The sequence below is a fragment of the Gorilla gorilla genome, chromosome 3, assembly GCF_029281585.2.
Source record: "Gorilla gorilla gorilla isolate KB3781 chromosome 3, NHGRI_mGorGor1-v2.1_pri, whole genome shotgun sequence".
NCBI lineage: Eukaryota > Metazoa > Chordata > Mammalia > Primates > Hominidae > Gorilla > Gorilla gorilla.
In genome coordinates, this window is record NC_073227.2 from 136032282 (window position 1) to 136038433 (window position 6152).

Consider the following 6152-nt stretch of genomic DNA (forward strand, 5'->3'; position numbering starts at 1 on the left):
TTACTTTGGCAAGCAGTGCCCTGTTCCAATAGCTGTTCAAAAAATCAGTGCTGATGAGAAGACTCGTGCCAGAACTCGTAAGCAATTAATTTCTACATTGATCTCTGGAATTCATCCAAACTCTTCAAAACTGAAGAGAGCCTTGCCATACTGTCACTCATGGATATATTTCCAATTAGGCTGTCTAATAATTTCACCGTGAAGTGGTGAGATTAACTAAATCTAATATTAAGGTATTTGGTTCCTATTTTAGTGTATAAATGTATAATGCATACTTCTATCAGTGAAAGATGTTTATTAAAAACAAACCAATGAACAGAGCTAGTTCCTGTTAAAACACATTTGGACCAGAAAATAATATTTATTTCAACATGCAACAAAAATAAAGCATCCTGATCAAATATCTTGAGATTATCCTTCTTTGAGGAATAAACTTGTCACACCCCATATTTGCCTTCTCAGAGAATCCTCATGACTATAATTTCCTCATATATATAAGGAAATTACATATATATACATATTATATATAATAAATACATATATTCATATTTTTATCTGTACCTAAATACCTCTTACCACTTACCATTTCCTCTCTAGTCCACGTCACCAATATTTCACTCCTGTACTGACTTCAAACTTACCTTCCTAATATCTGTTTTCCATATATGAATCATAGTCATTGCGTTAGTTTTCTAGGGATGATATAACAAAATCACAGGCTGAATGGCTTAAAGAAATAGAAATTTATTCCCTCACAGATCCAAGATGAAAGTGTCAGCAGGTTTGGTTTCTCTTAAGGACTTCTTCCTTGACTGGCAGATGACTGCCTTCTCTATGTGCCCTCACATGGTCTTTCCTCTGTTTGCATGCATCCCTGGTGTCTCTCTGTGTATATAAATTTCCTTTTATTATAAGAAAACCATTCAGATTGGATTAAAGCCAACTTATATGACCTCATTTTACCTTCATTACCCCCTTAAATGCCTCAATTCCCAAAGCAGTCACTTCTGGAATTACTGAGATTTAGGGCTTCAATATACAAATTTTGGGGTAACAAATCCAGCCCTTAATAATCATCCTTTTCAAGCCAAAGTAATACTCTGTCATACCTGTGGTGTGATTGCTTCCCAAAACATCTAAAATGAAAGTAGCATTTGGTTCTCTCTTCAATATCTTTCTCACAATTTTCCACCCCTGTACAAGACAAATTTACTTCTTTCTTTTCCATAATACTGAAGTAAGCTAGAGCTAGTGAACTGGTGATTCTTCAATCTGAAACCCTCTTCTCTAGATATCACTAAGACTTTCTCCAACTTGTATGCTAAATCTTTGTTTTACCTATTTTCTGATACTTATAGAGGGTTCCCTGGTCACCTGTCAAAAGTACTACCACCCTACTTCTCTGTCCTTTTACTTGCTTTTCTTTTTGTTTTTTATTACTGTCTAATATGTATTTGTTGATTATTTGTTAATCTCTTACTGGCACAAATAGAATACAATGACTTCTCACAGATTCTGTCTAAATGTTCCACCCTACCTTCCCTGAGGAGTGTCTTAGTTTTAAGCTTCTTCTCACATAAACAAAAGTAAGTTCTTTTATTTAAGAACTTACTTTGTAGTTTTCTTCATACGTTGAACTTCTCTGATAGTTGCTATATGAGATAGGATCTAATAAACAAATTTTAATATAAACAAGATTAGTAATTTTGTACCTACAATATATTCACATGTTTTAAGCTTAATGACTTAAAATATGGATGGATAAAGTTTCAGACATCAGAAACAAGATAGTTTGTCAGATGCTGGGTTCTCTTCCTCCAAGACCAGTTGCGAGAAGCCTAAGAGTCTCAACCACAAGCCCCTCTACTCAATCGATTAAGCATCAGCCTCACTTCTTGTGTTTTGATTACTAGTGATTCAGATCTGCCTTATTTTTCCTAAAGAAACATTGTTTTCTTCACTGTTAGCTTATATACTGATCTTTCTCTCTAACTAGAAATTGCATCTACCTATTAGATCTTTTGTTCTATATATAATTGCTTTCACGTTTTAGCTTGGTTTTCCTTCATATTGGTTCCATTTCCCCCAACACTGCAAATATTACCATTTGTTTCCCATGCTTGCTTGGGGAAGAAATGCATGAGGAGAGGTTAAATATTTAGGGTAAACCATCTGGTGTCTTAAATCATACAATTTGCACTTTCTATTCTTTGTAGAAAACACATTGAATGAAGATGATATGGTGCTGGTTCATGGTTTTATACCGAGTATTAATCATAAGGCTTTTTAACTCTCAGGAGAATCCTGGTTTGGATGATACACTGTATGGTCACCCTATAAAGGAAAGTGTTAACACAGTGGGTTGGATTACTCAATATTTGTATATCTCTGAAGGGTCCTGGAACGATGATTGATCTTTAGTCATCCCTTGGAAATGTGGTCTTTGAATTGTTCTTTATGTCACAGACAGATGATGTTGTTTTATACACCTGGATAAACAGGGCACACTGTACTATTACGTTATGTTGTAAATATATCTGTAAATGTTTACCAAAATTTATAATATAGATCTGGGCCCTGTACTAGGTCTTGGGTATCAGTTATCATGGCTGTTAGCAGGAATGTGCCCACATGATCAATTCTTATGATCATTAACCACCCAGGCCTGGAGAATTAAGCAGAATTCAGTGGAAAGATACTTCTCTCATGGGTTCCTATAGTTTGCTGCTAGAGAGAAAGTGCATCCTATGGTACCCTATGAGTAAAGGATTTGTAAACCTGTTTTTGATGACTCTGGACTTTGCCTAATATATATGTTTTACTTGTTGCTTTTACTCTTTTATTTTTTGTTTTTAATCATTCTGTAATAAACTCTAGCCATGTGTATAATCTGCTGCTATGTCCTATGAGTCTTTCTGGCACATTAATTAATTGAAGGCAGTTGTAGAACCCATGAAACACTCTGATGTGGGCACCATTCACTTTCTTATAGATAATGGAAGTACCATAGGTAGATATTAGGTAATTTGCAAAATTATCTAATAGTCAGGTGACACATCAAGAGAATTTGCTGCTGTAACTTCTCTTTCAATTAGCATAATTTTTAAATGAAGTTATTCTAATTTTTTTTTAATTTAAATGCCACCTGGATAGCTGCATCTAATGATATCTGTTTTGATTTTTAAATAAAATGCCTGTGGGTGATCTCAGGATTATCCAGCTCTACAGACCAAACTCTGCTGAGTTTGTAGGCCTTATATCTAAATGCATACCCAACATTCTCACAGAGGTATCTGAGAGATACATCCAACCAAACAATTAATCTCAATTCTATATGGTAATCTGAGCTATTTTATCTCCTGTTTCCCCCAAGATTCTATTAAATAACAACAGGGAAATTTTAAAATCATGAACTTACTATAAATAGGATAATTAGACAGGACTGGCAAAATGAAACAATTTCAAAGTTTCTGGAAAACATTAAGGATGGTAGGATAAAATGAAAAAATAGAAGCTAAAATATGAGGAGAAAAAGATACAGCTGAGACAATTATCAATAATCTCTGCAAAAATACAGTAAAGTAGCACATACAGGGAGAGATGGCCATACAGAACAGGAGAAGACAGAAAACACGACAATCTGCTAAAGTCTGTACAGTTCTTTTCACTGCTTGTCCTTCAGTATTCTCATGTTCATCATGTCCAATAATTTGGCATCTAGATGAAAAAAACTAGGTTACAAACTTTACCCAATTCGTTACTTGTCTGAAGTATTTTGCTAATAGTTTTTGGACTGCTATGTTGCACATTCTTACATGTAGGAAAACAAAACATTCAAGTCTGTTTTACAAACTTACTCATCAAAAATTAAAACTTAAGCCCTGCACGTATACACACAATACCTATAGCTTTATGCCTAAGCCTGAATTAAAACTTAAGGCTCACTAAATATTTCCACAAAGTTTGTGCATTGCCACTTGTGATGCTAATGGAAAAAGATAGAAAAACAAACCCGCTTTAATTTAATTCTGCATTATTACCTTATGGACACAAAATAGGAAACATAGTATGAATATCATTTTTATCTCATCAGGCATTCTAGCAGCTATCCACACACATCTTTATTTCCTCCTTCCTTACCCACGCCAGATGTTTAAGCCTGCTGCAGACAAGAGGCAAGGTACATGAGTATCACCTAACCCCAAGTCTTCATGCAAACTCACATGTCCAGGGATTTGTAAAAAAAATCAAGAAAGATATATCTTATTATAATTTCCTATGGCTTCCAAGGGTTGAGGAAGGAAGAGAGGCCGGCCAGGCCCAAGGTCGTTTTACCTAACTTGACTAGGCCAGCACAATCTTCAAAATTCCTTAGTCAAAGCCTGTATCATAAAAGAGTGGTACACACCCTCCACACCAACACACACAGATTAAAACATCATGCACACACACACAGACACACATAAAATCCTAGGTCTCAGTGAATCAGAGTTAATACATGATATAACTTACAATTATAATTGACAATATAATTTTTAAAAATACCTGAGAAGATATTTATTCATAATACAAAATTAAGAGAAAATGTGTAAATTAAGAATAATAGGAATAAGAAAAAGTGTGTAAAATTTTCATGTTATTGCCGTAATAAATTTTTCAATGAAGGATTCTCAAGACAAAATGAGAAGTTTTAGCTAGAAAAAGTCACATGAAAACGATAAAAAAGAAGAAATATGAGAAATACTCTATACAGTTCAGAAAAATAAAAGGGAATGAAATATTATTTAGTGCTATAAAAAACTAGCTATTAAGCCATGGATAAACATGGAAGAAACTGAAAGTGCATATTACTAAGTAAAATAAGAGAATCTTAATAGGCTACATACTGTATAATTCTAGCTATATGACATTCTGGAAAAGGAAAAACTAAAGAGACAATAAAATCATCAGTGGTTGACAAGGATTGAGAAAGGGAAGGATGAACAGAAGCACAGAAGATTTGTAGGACAGTAAAACTATTCTGTACAACACTACAATGGTAGATACATGTCATTATACATTTGTTCAAACCCATAGATTACAGAGTACCAAGAGTGGACCTTAATGTGTAGTATGAACCTTGGGTGATAATGATGTGTCAATATAGGCTTATAAATTGTAATAAATGTACCTCTCTTGTGGGGGATATTAATGGAAGAGGCTTTGCAGATGTGTGGGCAGGAGGTACATGTGGAATCTCTATACCTTCTCTTCAATTTTTCTGTGCACCTAAAATTGCTTTAAACAATAAAGTCTGTTTTTAAAAAAGCAACTCACAGAAAGGACTATAGTATTATGTGGACATTTACCTTGAGTAATTAGGCTATATCCAGATTATTCCCAAATCTTTTTGTCTGTGCTTTTGCTGGCATGTGAAGATGAATTACCAGCACCATTGGAGTATAGTACAAAAATTTAACCAGATGAAAGATAGTAAGCTGGTCTTTTACTGTGCTATTAAATTCAAAATGACCATCAAAGTGGTCAGTAAGATCCTTTAAAGAGTCCTCAGTCTGCTGGGCACAGTGGCTCACACCTATAATCCCAGCATTTTGGGAGGCTGAGGCGAGCAGATCACAAAGTCAGGAGATCGAGACCATTCTGGCTAACACGGTGAAGCCCTGTCTCCACTAAAAAAAAAAAAAAAAAAAAGAGTCCTCAGCCACAGCAATCAAATCTGGAGATTATGAAAATGTGCAAGAAAGAGCCTGCCACATTCACTAAAGTCAAGGAATCTTTGGATAAACAGAGTCAAAGACATTCTAAGAAAAGTTTCCAAATTTTTCCTCATCTCAATCACTTCTTATAATGATGCTAAAGAGTCAGGACTTTATAGATAGGAGAAAAATAGCACAACAGTGAGGGAAAGGAATCACAGAGACGTCCTTGTGGTGATTGGTAATAATGTGAGCTAAATTCACATCTGTCAGATTAGAAACTCTAGTATGCATATGTTGCATAATATATGACACTATTCTATATGAAAAGGTGATAATAACCACATGAATTAAAACAAAATAGATACAAAATACTGCCCTGAAAACCCTGATTATATGTAACTAGTGGTGAGACAAAGGCAACTGCTTTGATTATAATCATAATACGTTTGTATT